Below are 14890 nucleotides of genomic sequence, written 5' to 3'. Positions count from 1 at the left end.
CTCTAAGTATTTAATATCTAGGTGTTTTATGGGAATGTGGATCTTTAAGATCAATTTGAGAAGCAATTTTGATAGGTAAAAGTTATTTTTTTGTGTCATGTAGCGCAGGGTGCTGGTCTTGACTACAACTCTTCTACGTGGTTCCTGTCAGGATCTGTGTTTTCCCCCAGTTAGTTTTGTTAGTCTTTTCTTTTTGTTTTGGGAAGTTTTCCATCCTGGATGGAACCGGCATTACGCCTGGTGTCCACCAGAGGGCACACACCACTCCACCCCTGAGAAGCCGCCAGGTCCAACCCGTAGACACACCTGCAACTTGTTTAGGAGGCGTGGACGGTGGATATAAGCAGCGGCTTCACTTCATCTCACCGCCTGAGTGTTTGCTCGCACTGGTAACACTTCGTTCCAGAACTAGGCCCTCTGAGTATTGCTCGAGTCTAACCTCTGTTGTTTCCTCGTCAGATTCTCCTGCCGCCTCCTCGTTGCTTGGGTTTGTTCCATCGTCGCTGGCTTCTGAGTGAGTGTGCCTATTCCCTCCGTGGATCATCTCCCTCCGTGTCCTCCCTCGACGCTACCGGTGTTACCGGTCTAGACGCCACCCCTTGTGAGAACCTCCCGTCTGTGTCTTCCCTCGACGCTGCCGGCGTTACCGGCTGACGCCACCCCCGTGTGTGTGTGTGTATTGCTCCCTGTCGTTGATCCGTCCCCGGTGGATTCCCCTTCGGGACGCTACGGGTCAGGAGACCCACGCCCGAACCCCCCGGAGAACAACCTCCGACAGACCTAGCTCCAGGCTGTCCTCTCAGGTGAAGCTACCTGATCACCCTAGGACTACTTACCGTTCACACTCCATCCTCCCTCCAAGTAAGCCCTCTTCTGTTGTTTCCTTAAAGATCTTCACCGGTCCGTATCTAACCCTGTGCTCCCCTGTTGACAGTCAGACGACCCGGTCCGCAGATCCAGAACTCTCCTCCTTCCCTTTCAATAAATATCATTGTAATTTACCTGCCTGTCTGGTCGTGTTCTTGCATGTGGGTTCGAAAACTAACTCCCATCATGACAGAACACTCAGGCCAATTTACGACCTCCGCAGACGCTATCAGACGGGCTTTATCCGATCAACATGCTCTCATCCAGTCCCACGACGCAGCTCTCAGGGAGCTAGGTAATCGCCAAGCCGAAACTAACCGACAACTAACTGAACTTTCCAATTTCCTACAGAACCCAGCTCAACAGGTTTCAGATCATTCCTCCGCTTCCTCGTCAGCCCCACCAGCAACTCCAGATCCACCTAACCACTCCAGGTTTTCAGAGATCCGCCCAGCAACTCCCGAAAGGTTTACAGGTGACGTAAGCAAGGTTCAGGGATTCATTCTTCAGTGTACAATAGTATTTAACCATTCGCCACAGAGCTTTCCTCACGACAGTTCCAAAAAATATTTTCTCTTGTCCCTGTTTTCTGGCCGAGCCCTAGAGTGGGCTGAAGCCCAATTCTCCGAGGCATCCAATTATGGTTGTACATACCCTGAATTTCTAGCAGAATTTAAGCAGGTTTTCTGTCAGGAGACCGAAAGGACGGCCGCTTCCAGAGAACTGCATGGTTTCAAACAGGGCAGGAGAAGCGTCTCAGACTTCGCCATTGATTTCAGAATCAAAGCCGCCGCTTCAGGCTGGAACGCAGCCGCACTCAAGAGCGCCTTTTTCCATGGTCTCAATGAACATATAAAGGATGAGCTAGCCACATTGGATGAACCCCAGTCTTTGACTGATTTCATCAACCTAGCCATAAAATTGGATAATCGTATCCGTGCCAGAGTCCGGGAACGAGTCCGACCGGACTCACCCCCCGAGTTTCCAGAACCGGAAGTCGTTCGACCACCCAGCAGTTGCTGCCGCCTCCTCCTCCCGCTCACGAGCCCGAACCCATGCAACTGGGAAGCACCAGACTCACACCTGAGGAGCGCCAGAGGAGGATGCGCTCTAAGCTCTGCATCTACTGCGGGGAACCGAATCACATTATTGCTAACTGTCCCCTCCGTTTAAACTCACAGGTCCGGCGGTAAGTGCGGGGAAGCTGCCGGAACCAACCTTGACCAGACCCCGCCTCATCATACCAGTCACCCTTTTCTCTCACCAGGACTCACTGCCCTTATCGGCCCTCATCGACTCTGGGTGCGAACAGAACTTGATTAGTTCTGATTTAGTGCGCCAGTTCTCCGTCGAGATGGAACAATTACCTGCCCCTCTACGAGTATCATCCTTGGATGGAAAGAACCTACCCCAAGTCACCCACCGGACCAAACCACTCCGTCTCCTGATCTCTGGTAATCACACGGAAGAAATAACATTCTATGTTTTCCCCACATCCAGCTCACCCATAGTTTTGGGCTTCAACTGGTTGTATACTCACAACCCCCACATCGATTGGGTGGAGGGTAGAGTTGGCTCCTGGTCCACCAGGTGCCACTCCACGTGCCTCCGTTCCGCCGTTCCAGTACAGGGCCTGAGCCCTACCCCTGCGGATGGGGATTCCCCAGATGTCTCCGGCGTACCCAGTGAGTACCACGATTTAATGATGGTTTTCAGTAAGGACAAGGCTCTTTCCTTGCCACCCCACAGACCCTACGACTGCGCCTTCTACCTCCTGCCAGGGGCCCCTCTACCGAACAGTAGGCTCTATAACATCTCCAGGGCCGAGCGACAGACCATGGAGGATTATATCAACCAGTCCCTGGCCGCAGGCATCATACGCGCCTCTTCCTCCCCGCTGGGAGCCGGCTTCTTCTTCGTGGGGAAGAAGGACGGATCCCTCAGACCGTGCATTGACTATAGAGGTCTCAACCAGATTACCGTTAAAAATAAGTATCCGCTACCGCTCCTCTCCTCAGCTTTCGAGCCCGTCCAGGGAGCTACCATTTTTTCTAAGCTAGACCTCAGGAACGCTTATCATCTGCTCAGGATTAGAGAGGGGGACGAATGGAAGACTGCGTTTAAGACCCCTATGGGTCACTACGAGTATTTAGTGATGCCTTTTGGGTTATCCAACGCACCATCGTTCTTCCAAGCACTAGTCAACGATGTCCTCAGAGACTTCATTAACGTTTTTGTTTTCGTCTACCTAGACGATATTTTGATTTATTCCAAGTCCCTCGTTGAGCACCAGAAGCACGTCCGCCTGGTGCTACAAAGATTACTAGAAAATAAACTTTATGTTAAAGCAGAGAAATGTGAGTTCCACCTTCCATCAGTCACCTTCCTGGGTTATGTCCTCGAGAGCGGTCAGGTGAGGGCAGCGGAGGACAAAGTAAAGGCAGTTCTGGACTGGCCTCAGCCGGAGACCCGTAAACAGCTCCAACGCTTCCTTGGGTTCGCTAACTTCTACAGAAGATTCATCCGCAACTACAGCCAGACCGCTTCCCCCCTGACAGCTCTCACCTCCACCAAAAGGGCCTTCTCCTGGACTCCACAGGCCGAGGCAGCCTTTGTGGAGCTAAAATCTCGGTTCGCTAGAGCCCCTGTTCTCATCCAGCCCGACCCCAGTAAGCAGTTTGTGGTCGAGGTTGACGCATCTGATACTGGGGTTGGGGCAGTCCTCTCACAAACCACCAGTCAGGACCATAAGTTGCACCCTTGTGCTTTCTTCTCCCGCAGGCTTTCCCCCGCTGAGAAGAATTATAATGTGGGGGATCGGGAACTGCTCGCCATCAAGCTGGCGTTAGAGGAGTGGCGACACTGGCTTGAGGGAGCAGAACACCCCGTTATCATTTGGACTGACCATAAGAACCTCTCCTACCTCCAGACGGCCAAGAGGTCCAACCCGCGCCAGTCACGCTGGTCCCTGTTTTTCTCGCGTTTTAATCTCTCTATCTCCTATCGCCCAGGGTCCAAGAACGTCAAACCGGACGCGCTGTCCCGAGTCTACTCCTCTGACGACTCGGAGGATGTTCCTGCCTCGATCCTTCCTCCCAGCTGCACCATAGGCGTGGTCACCTGGGAGATAGAGGACATCATCCGTCAGGCACAAGGTGCCGAACCTCCTCCTGAATCCTGCCCGCCAGGCAAATTGTATGTCCCCTCTACAGTCCGTTCCCGCTTTCTTCACTGGATCCATGCCTCCAAGTTTTCGGCCCATCCCGGCATCAGCCGCACTATTGGGCTGATAAACCGCAGGTTCTGGTGGGAGTCCATTCACAAGGACGTCAAAGAATATGTGTCTGCCTGCGCCATCTGCGCACGAAACAAGTCTTCAAACCAACCTCCCGCGGGTTTGCTACAGCCTCTTCCGATACCTAAACGTCCTTGGTCCCACATCGCTGTTGATTTCGTCACTGGACTCCCAAGCTCTAAAGGTATGACCACCATATTCACCATAATTGACCGATTCTCCAAGGCTTGCCACTTAGTTCCACTCAGAAAACTACCCACTGCAGCTCAGACCGCTATACTGCTGTTCAAACATGTGTTCAAGCTCCATGGGAGATCCTGTCCGATCGTGGACCCCAGTTTGTCTCTCAGGTCTGGCGTCAGTTCTGCTCCGCGTTGGGGGCTAAAGTGGCCCTCAGTTCCGGATACCATCCCCAGACCAATGGACAAACTGAACGCATGAACCAGGAACTCGAGACCACCCTGCGATGCCTCACTTCCTCCAACCCCGATGACTGGGCCCAACACCTTCACTGGGTAGAATACGCACACAACAGCCACATTTCCTCCGCCACAGGTCTCTCACCCTTCGAGATAGTTCTGGGTTACCAACCACCACTCCTTCCCTCCGACGAAGACAACACCTCGGTCACCTCCGTTCAGCACCACATCCGCAAGACCCACAAGATCTGGAAAGACACCATTGCTGCCCTCAATAATACATCTGCCATCAATAAGAAACGAGCTGACCGACGACGGACCCCGGCCCCGACATACTCCGTGGGACAGAAGGTATGGTTGTCCACGCACGACATACCCCTCAAATCCATCTCCAAGAAACTGTCTCCCAGGTTCATTGGCCCGTTCGAGATCCTGGCGCTGGTGGGACCCTCGGCGGAGCGGCTCCGCCTTCCCCCTTCCCTACGTGTCCACCCTACCTTCCACGTGTCCCAGGTCAAACCGTCCATCTCCAGCGAGCTCTGCCCTCCGGCCGAGCCCCCTCCACCCACCCTTGACGGAGATGGTCAACCTGTCTTCTCTGTCCGCCGGCTCCTCGCCTCCCAGCGACGTGGGCGCGGCTACCATTATCTCGTGGACTGGGAGGGTTACGGTCCTGAGGAACGGTCCTGGGTCCCCGGTTCCTTCATTGTTGACCGTACCCTCATTAGAGAATTTTGGGACTCTCAGCCCTCGTCCTCTGCTCAGCCGCCAGGTGGCGTCCGTTGAGGGGGGGGTACTGTCAGGATCTGTGTTTTCCCCCAGTTAGTTTTGTTAGTCTTTTCTTTTTGTTTTGGGAAGTTTTCCATCCTGGATGGAACCGGCATTACGCCTGGTGTCCACCAGAGGGCACACACCACTCCACCCCTGAGAAGCCGCCAGGTCCAACCCGTAGACACACCTGCAACTTGTTTAGGAGGCGTGGACGGTGGATATAAGCAGCGGCTTCACTTCATCTCACCGCCTGAGTGTTTGCTCGCACTGGTAACACTTCGTTCCAGAACTAGGCCCTCTGAGTATTGCTCGAGTCTAACCTCTGTTGTTTCCTCGTCAGATTCTCCTGCCGCCTCCTCGTTGCTTGGGTTTGTTCCATCGTCGCTGGCTTCTGAGTGAGTGTGCCTATTCCCTCCGTGGATCATCTCCCTCCGTGTCCTCCCTCGACGCTACCGGTGTTACCGGTCTAGACGCCACCCCTTGTGAGAACCTCCCGTCTGTGTCCCCCCTCGACGCTGCCGGCGTTACCGGCTGACGCCACCCCCGTGTGTGTGTGTGTATTGCTCCCTGTCGTTGATCCGTCCCCGGTGGATTCCCCTTCGGGACGCTACGGGTCAGGAGACCCACGCCCGAACCCCCCGGAGAACAACCTCCGACAGACCTAGCTCCAGGCTGTCCTCTCAGGTGAAGCTACCTGATCACCCTAGGACTACTTACCGTTCACACTCCATCCTCCCTCCAAGTAAGCCCTCTTCTGTTGTTTCCTTAAAGATCTTCACCGGTCCGTATCTAACCCTGTGCTCCCCTGTTGACAGTAAGACGACCCGGTCCGCAGATCCAGAACTCTCCTCCTTCCCTTTCAATAAATATCATTGTAATTTACCTGCCTGTCTGGTCGTGTTCTTGCATGTGGGTTCGTAAACTAACTCCCAACATGACAGTTCCTCCGTTGCATGTCATCCCCACTCACCTTCTTTCCATCCCCTTTCTGTTGGATTTCTTTCAAAATAAAAGCCACTAGTGGCAAAAAAAAGTGAAGTTCATGTTATGTTCGGACGGGAGACCAGATGTTTCCATCCCTGAAATTATGATGCATAGAATCACATATCTAAGTCTAAAATGGAGCTTTAGCGAAAGTTCAAGCTGGAAGACTCCACCCCCTTCGTTCGCCCATCGACGTCATGCTCATCTCTGACCTCAGCGCTGGACCTCACCCGGCGTGTTCAATCAGCAATCAGGCTCTGTGTAAAAGTATCCACACCGTTCATCGCGCGTCACAGCTTCTCAGCCAGCACGTCTCAGCTTCTCCACAGCCTCGTGATTCCCCGTCCTTCGACCTCGCATCTTGCGTTGGCCCTTTCTTTTCCATTCAGACGCCCATCGGATACAAGATATTTCTCCTGGCCCCAGCCTCAATCATTTGAAGCAGCTTCTCCCGCCTATCTCTCACCTGCCGGGGTTTCACTTACTCCACGATCCACCTCCGAAAAAACATAAACCCTCCGGTCACCTCGTTAACTTTAACCTTCGGCCAGTGACGCACGACGCATTACCTCCCGCACAGTCTGTGAGACAAGGTAGTCAAATTCGGAGCTCTACGTGGAGGTGACGGCCTGATGACAGAATCAAAGAGGATCTAATGGAAGCAGCAAAAGGCCGTCTTCCTCCGCCTGCCATGCTTCTCACTTCCGCATGCCGGTATGGTCAGCATCTTTCCGGATTTCCCCCCTACGCCCGTCTCGGGCTGTCAGGACGCTCCTCAGATGCAAGAGATTCCTCGATGATTTCAAGTAGCGTCTCCCCCTTTCTCTCGCCCGACTGGGATTTCTCCATCTCCCGCTCCCTCACCACCTACTCCACGGTCCACCTCTGGCAAGCGGACACGTGATCCCACCGTTTCAACCCGCACCGTCTTTCTTCGCCTCAGCTCCTTCACACCAGTGCCAGGCTATGTGTGGCAGGAGGAAGGTGGAGGCTGCACCTGCTGGCGGGGTGATTACAAGTGAGCCAATTGCGCCAGAGGGCGCTCAGTATAAAAGCTGAGGTGAGCTGCGGACTGACACTTGTTGTTTGCTGTTGACACGTCGCGCGCTGCGCTTCCGTGTTGAGCTGTCTGTATGCAGAGTACAGAAACATACGAGCGTATTTACCCCCACGTTTGATCGTGAGTGGAGTGGTTCCTGCAACAAGTGCCGACATTTGTGAGCGTTCCCATTTGGGTGCAAGTGAGAAGAGCTTGGCCTGATCGGAATCAACTGATCGCCACACATAACGCTGCTGCTTTGCCCGGACTGAGTAACCGCTTACTTAGCGGCCAAGAGAAACCGGCGTGTGGGACACGCCCACCCCCCACTGAAGGCCAGCACAAGGAGCGGCTGCGCGCTCCGTTTCGGGCTGGATCGCTTGTTTTGCCGTGCTTGTCAAGCACAAGGATTTTTATTATTTTTACTTACACATATTTTTATATTTCTTTTACTGCCTGTATTTTAACAATTTGTTTTATTTTTATTTTCCTTAGAGGATAGCCGGTGGTGCGCTCGGACCTGGAGGTGGCGTCCCTTTTTGGTGTGATTGTGCAGTGCTTTACACAAATGGGTGGAGGGCATTTCAAAGAGTGAGTGACTTCACCGGTGTTTGTTTTGATTTCTTTGATTTGGAGCCTACCATCCAGGACCTGGTTGTACCCACCGGTAAGCCTAGTTGGATTTATTTTGCGCATTTTCTTTTTTTTGTACAGGTATTTTTATTCTTTGAGATAATAAATTATTGACTTGGAACCTGTCTCCTGCTGATTGCAAAACCGGACCTGCGTCCTTCTATTAATTCCTGGGTGATAACCCCAGGTGGCGTTGTTGGCAACAAACTAATCATATGGTCAAAACCACTGAATGCCACATTTGGCGTTGTTGGCAGGATTTTATTTGCAACTTTAAGCAGAGACTGTGTTTCAAGTGTTTTACTTTTTTTTAAGAATCTGTTTTATTGTTTTTAGGCAAAGCAGCTGGTTAAGTGGTGGAATTTTAACTTTTTTTTTTTTTTTTTCTCTCCCTCTCTTGCGTTTGGAGTCTGGCATAATTGTATCACCTCTTTACGTGCCACGGTTCAATTATGGAGGCAGAAATGCAGGACCTGAAAAGCTTAATTGTTCAGTTGAGAGCTGAAAATGAGAAGTTACGCCAAGAACAGGCGGCAGCCAGGCCTGGACCTAGCGCTGCACAATCTACAGCCGCGTCACATTCCGATGCAAGCCCTTCTACAACGGAGAGGTTTGTTTTTGTGCCACGTGATAGAAAATGTCCCATGTTTAGAGGGAAGGGAGGCATTGGGTTATCTGAGTGGCTTGAGGAAGTACAGGCCTGCATGAGGGTACGTCATTTGTCCACAGCTGATCAGGCCTTCTTTTTTTTGATCACTTAGAGGGAGAGGCACGCGATGAAATAAAGTTTCGACCTACCACGGAGCGTGAAGATCCCACCAAAATTATGGCCGTCTTAAAAGAATTGTATGGGTGTTATGAATCCTATGTGGCACTACAGGAAGCATTTTTCTCTCGCCGTCAGCGGGATGGTGAAACACTGCAGGAGTTTTCGCTGGCTCTAATGAGTCTTATGGAGGCTGTAAAATCCCGTGCTCCTAGAGATTTTCAAATGCAGAGTCATTGCTGCGTGATCAATTTGTCGAGCATGTGAGTGATGGGGCTCTTCGTCGTGAGTTGAAGCAGTTTGTGCGCGGGAAGCCAACAGCCACCTTGCTTGAGGTTAGGGCAGAGGCACTTCGCTGGGAGCGTGAGGTGCGACCGAGTAGTGTACTCAGTTTAAAATCTTCTGCCCCTCTAGCACTGGTTCGCAGTATGGCGTCAGAGCTGCCCCAAGGGGCGATTAGTTCACACACCTCTGAACTGAACCACGAGGAACATGTTGCAGCAACAGCAGTCCGCAGCTTGATCAACTTGCCCAGAGTATGGCTCCTGCAGAAACCCAGCCAGCAGGGCCGTTCTCGAGATTCCATATCTGTAGGCGCTGCCAGAAAGCTGGCCATTTTGCCAGGGATTGTGATGGGGTTCGGGTTCCTGTACGGGCCTCTGAGGAATCACCTCAGGCGGCGGAAAACTATTTCCCACCGAGTCGCTGAGCCACGATTCAGGTGGGGTAGTTGTCGGCTCAGGGGTGGGGTTTTCAGGAAGGTCAATCTGGGTCATCGTGTCCACACTGGCTGTGAGCATGGGTGGAGTCAAAGTCCCTTGTTGGTAGACACTGGTCTATGGTGTCTACAGTTACTGAGAGCTTTTTTACTCAACATTTGAGATGTGGGGTCAGGAGAAACTACAGTCCTGTCATGGCTTCAGCTAGAGCAGCCAATGGCCTGGCCATTCCTACATAGGCTATTTAGAGCTGGATATTGAACTTGTGGTAAGGTCGTTCATCAGTGTGGGTATTGGTGGTCAAGACCCCCTGGTGGTGTATCATTACAGGCCCGGTGTTTGGGGATGAATGTGATGGTCGCTGTTATGGTGAGCTTTTTAAACATCAGGTTCAACTTTGTTCAACTCACCTGCTGTTCCATGGCTCCAGAGTCCATTAAACAGGCTCTCCACAGATGCCATCATGCCACACTCGACCTCCAGATGATGGTAAAGTAAAAGTGTGTGGTAAGAAGGCTCACCATATTCTGGTGGCACACTGAAAACCATACCAGCCACTGTTCAGAGAGCTATTCAGGTAAAGCTGTTTGTTTGAGTCTGGACTCCAGCCTCCCTGCTGGGCTCCTCATTTCACCTTCTTTGGTACAGGTCGCAAGGGGAACTGCTTATATCCCCATTGTGAATGTGGGTATTACAGATGTGGTTTACACCCCGTACCTGCATCGTACATTGAGTCGTTCATGTTGTCACTTACCTGCAGGTGTCCAAGCAGTACCATCAGAAATTACTCTGTGGGAAGAAAATTGTTGCCCTTCCGTCCACGAGCAAATAGATGCATTGGATGTGACTGGACTGTCACTGAGGAACAGGTCAGGTAAGAGCTTACTTAAGGGTTATTGCTCAGTTTTCTGCACATGATAGCGATGGGTGTACTAATTAGTCACCCATGATATCCCTCTTTTGGATGACACACAGTTAAACAGCGTTACAGGCGCATACCTCCTTCTGAGTATGAGGCGGCTAAGGAACAATTCACAAATTGCTGGAGCACAGTAATTAAGGAAAGCAGCAGCCCATATGCTAGTCCTATTGTGCTGGTTAAAAAGAAGGATGGTCTTGCGCATGTGTGTTGATTATAGGCACTTAAATGCTAAAACTAGAAAAGATGCCTTTCCCTTCCTCGTAAGAGGAATCCCTGGATGCACTAGGTGGGGCACGCTGGTTTCCACGTTGGATTTGGTGAGTGGATATAACCAGGTGCCAGTATTGGAGGCAGATCAGCCTAAAACTGCATTTTGCACTCCGTTGGCCTCTTGAATGGACTCGTATGCCCTTTGGTCTCTGTAATGCACCCAGCACCTTCAAAGTTGATGCAGCGGCTCTTGGTGATCAGCAGTGTAAAAGTCTCTTTGTACCTGATGACATTGTTGTCTTTTCCTCCACAGTCCAACACACCTGGAGAGGTTGGAGGTGGTTGAGTCGACTTCAAGGTGAAGGCCTTAAAGAAAGTTGAATAAATGTGCATTTTTAAGCCAGAGGTGCGTATCTGGACATGTCATCTCTGCGAGGGTGTGCAACTGACCCCAGTAAGATGGAAGTGGTGCAACGGCAGCCTCCCACCACAGTTTCTGGACGAGATATCCTAGGGTTTGCTAGCATATCGCCGCTTTGTGGAGGGTTTGCAAAGCTAGCTGCCCCTCTTCACAGATGGTTGCAGAGCTGGGGGCCGTCAGGTCAAGGAAGCAGAGCGACCAGAGCATCATACCTGGTTGGACAGGGGACTGTCAAAGTAGTTTGACGAATGAAAACCAATGACCACTGCACCAGTATTGGGTTATGCAGATTTTCACTTCCCTTCATTTGGAGGTAGATGCAAGTTATGGTGGTTTGGGGCAGTGCTCCACAAGAACAAGAAGGCAGGTGAGGCCCATAGCTTATCAAGCCGTGGTTTAAGACCTACAGAACGCAATATGCTGAATATAGCTCCATGAAATGGAGTTTTAGCACTTAAATGGGCTATGACTGAAAAATTCGGGATTACCTTTGGCCATAAATGTGTTTCTTTACGGACAATAACCATGAGTCATTGGCTTCGGCCAATTTGGGAGCAACAGAGCAGCGTTGGGCTGCCCAGCTGGCATTATTGACTTTGAAATCAAATATCGTTCTGGCAGAGCCAACAAATGCTGATGCTTATCAGACAGCATCCTGTTGGTGTACAAGATTGACATATGGTTCCTGGTACATCCCTTCCTGAGCCTGAGAGAAGTTTTCAGAAAAAAAACAGGTCACTCAAGACGCTGTTATGGCCTTGCCTAACCATACCATCTCTGAAATTGGTGTTTTCCAGCAGCTGACCCAACTATCCAGGAGTCTTGGTTTCTGGAGGCGGAAACGGCGCCCAACTGCAGACGAGCGTCAGGAGGTATCCCAGCAGGTTCTGATGCTACTCAGACAATGGGACAAGCTAGTTGAGGAGGATGGCATTTGTACCGGCAAGTGTATAAACCTGCTGGTGGTGAGTTAATCTACAGTTGTGTTGCCAACATCTTTGAGGAAGAAACATTAAAAAAGTTCACCAGGAGCATGGCCACCAAGGGGTAGAGCGAACATTGGAGCTCCTACGTCAACGCTGTTACTGGCCAGGTATGGCTGCAGAGGTGGCACGCTGGTTCAGACCTGGAGAGATGCCAAGTAGCAAAGCAGTCTCAGCCACAAGTCCGTACATTTATGGACATTTGCTAGCCTCCAACCTAATGAAGTGTTGGCTATTGATTCACACGTTGGAACCCACAAGCAATGGACTTGAGAATGTGCTGGTCATGATGATGTGTTAGTAAATACACCCTTGCTTTCCCACCCGAGACCAGCGTGCTTCAACTGTAGCCCAGGTCTTGGTGAGGAGTGGTTTTAAAGTTTGGCATACCTGTCCGAATACATTCGGATCAGGGCGTAGCTTTGAAGTCTGCTATTCAACAGTGTGCCAGTTGTAGGCATTGAAAGATCACGCACCACACCATATCATCCAGCCGGTAATGGTCAATGTGAACGGTTAACCGAACCTTCATGACCTATTACGAACATTGCCTCCCTCTCTAAAAGAGACTGGAGCTCATGCTGCCACATGTCTATATCTTATATACTACACCCATCAGGCAACCGGTGAATCACCCTTTTCTTGATGTTCGACAGGAACCTCGGCTGCCGTTGACTTCTTTAGGAAGAGTTCAAGAACCTGTGGCTGGAAGTGTCCATGATTGGATCCAGGAGCATCAGGCCCGCCTTCAAGTAGCTTTTGAGGGTGCTCGTGGAAAGGTTGAGCGGAGCAGCGCCGCAAGAATCACCATGACCAACGAGCTCAACATGCTCCCCTGAAGGTTGGTCAGCTAGTGTGGTTAAGGGATTCACCCCACGAGGGCGTCATAAGATCCATGACCTATATGGCCCAGTAAGTATAAAGTCTCAGAGGGCCTAGCGAAGGAGGTTCAGTATATACTATAGCACCTGTAACTGATCTAGCTAAAATAAGAAATGTCAATCGCATACTGTTAAAGGTGGTGGCAGAAGAGTCTGGAGAAGGGGCCATTGGTCCCAGCTCACCACTGGGTGATCATCAATCTGAGGCTGAGATGTCGGGTGATGAGGATATGTATTTTGATGAGTAGCAATCCTCCTGCTCCAACAATGGTGCAGGCTAACCACCTTTTCAGTCAGGGGATCCACAACCTCAGCTGCCAGGTCCATCAGCATCGCTACTCATGGGGGAGTAGCACCTCCAGCCATTCACCTGGTCTTCTAGGGCTCAAGTGAACCAGTTTTGCGGCGGTCAGCAAGGACAACTGCAGGCCAGCATTCTAACATTATCATCTTCCCAGACCCGCAGGTGAAGCTCCACAGGCTGTAGACTCTCCTGATCCTACAGCCAACTCTATTTGTGTCCTATTTAGACCATGGAATTGAGTCGTCGGGCGACGACACAAAAAGGGGGGTAGAATGTGGCAGGAGGAAGGTGGAGGCGCACCTGCTGGCGGGGTGATTACAAGTGAGCCAATTGCGCCAGAGGGCGCTCAGTATAAAAGCTGAGGTGAGCTGCGGACTGACACTTGTTGTTTGCTGTTGACACGTCGCGCGCTGCGCTTCCGTGTTGAGCTGTCTGTATGCAGAGTACAGAAACATACGAGCGTATTTACCCCACGTTGATCGTGAGTGGAGTGGTTCCTGCAACAAGTGCCGACATTTGTGAGCGTTCCATTTGGGTGCAAGTGAGAAGAGCTTGGCCTGATCGGAATCAACTGATCGCCACACATAACGCTGCTGCTTTGCCCGACTGAGTAACCGCTTACTTAGCGGCCAAGAGAAACCGGCGTGTGGGACACGCCCACCCCCCACTGAAGGCCAGCACAAGGAGCGGTGCGCGCTCCGTTTCGGGCTGGATCGCTTGTTTTGCCGTGCTTGTCAAGCACAAGGACTTTATTATTTTACTTACACATATTTTATATTTCTTTTACTGCTGTATTTAACAATTTGTTTTATTTTTATTTTCCTTAGAGGATAGCCGGTGGTGCGCTCGGACCTGGAGTGGCGTCCCTTTTTGGTGTGATTGTGCAGTGCTTACACAAATGGTGGAGGGCATTTCAAAGAGTGAGTGACTTCACCGGTGTTTGTTTTGATTTCTTTGATTTGGAGCCTACCATCCAGGACCTGGTTGTACCCACCGGTAAGCCTAGTTGATTATTTGCGCATTTTCTTTTTTTTGTACAGGTATTTTTATTCTTTGAGATAATAAATTATTGACTTGGAACCTGTCTCCTGCTGATTGCAAAACCGGACCTGCGTCCTTCTATTAATTCCTGGGTGATAACCCCAGGTGGCGTTGTTGGCAACAAACTAATCATATGGTCAAAACCACTGAATGCCACATATGGATCAGCAATGCCTATGATTTCCCTCTCCAGCATGGCCGCTGTCAGCCCGCTCAGCAACACCCCTGGTTTTCCCTCACTACGCCTGTTTCAGGCCACCAGGGCAAGACGTAGCATTCTCATGTCTCATTCAAGTCTCGCAATACTTCATAACGCAGATACCTGTCATTAGTTTATGCCCTCCCGAACACGTTGACCGTACCTGGACGGACAGCAGCGGTGCATGTCTGAAAGATGGCCTCCGATGCAGATCTCCAAGGCTTGCCACTCTCATTCTTTCAGCTCCATGCTCCGTAGAGCTGCCTCTGGATATTGCAGTTCACTTACGATGTACAGTAAAGTTGCTCCTTATAGTTGGATCACAGCTGGTAGCTACGAAGGTGTCCCAAACCTTCAATCGTAAGCCAACTTCAGTGGCCGCTTTGTCCAAACTATAAAAACTCCAGACGGTGAAGCTCTGAGTCCATGAGAGCCG

The 14890-nt window shown here is 51.1% G+C and overlaps 1 long non-coding RNA gene across 1 annotated transcript; it reads left to right on the top strand.

The window, feature by feature from the left end:
• The first annotated feature begins 5313 nt into the window (after window positions 1–5313).
• LOC145549466 (uncharacterized) lies at window positions 5314–6234 on the top strand. The gene is made up of 2 exons (XR_014085457.1): window positions 5314–5622; window positions 5693–6234. It is a non-coding gene; the product is annotated as an uncharacterized LOC145549466 (long non-coding RNA).
• The last annotated feature ends 8656 nt before the right edge of the window (window positions 6235–14890 follow it).

Source organism: Poecilia reticulata, chromosome 20 (assembly GCF_904066995.2).
Source record: "Poecilia reticulata chromosome 20, P_reticulata-male-v2, whole genome shotgun sequence".
NCBI classification, from domain to species: Eukaryota; Metazoa; Chordata; class Actinopteri; order Cyprinodontiformes; family Poeciliidae; genus Poecilia; species Poecilia reticulata.
This window is presented reverse-complemented; position numbering and strand designations above follow the sequence as displayed.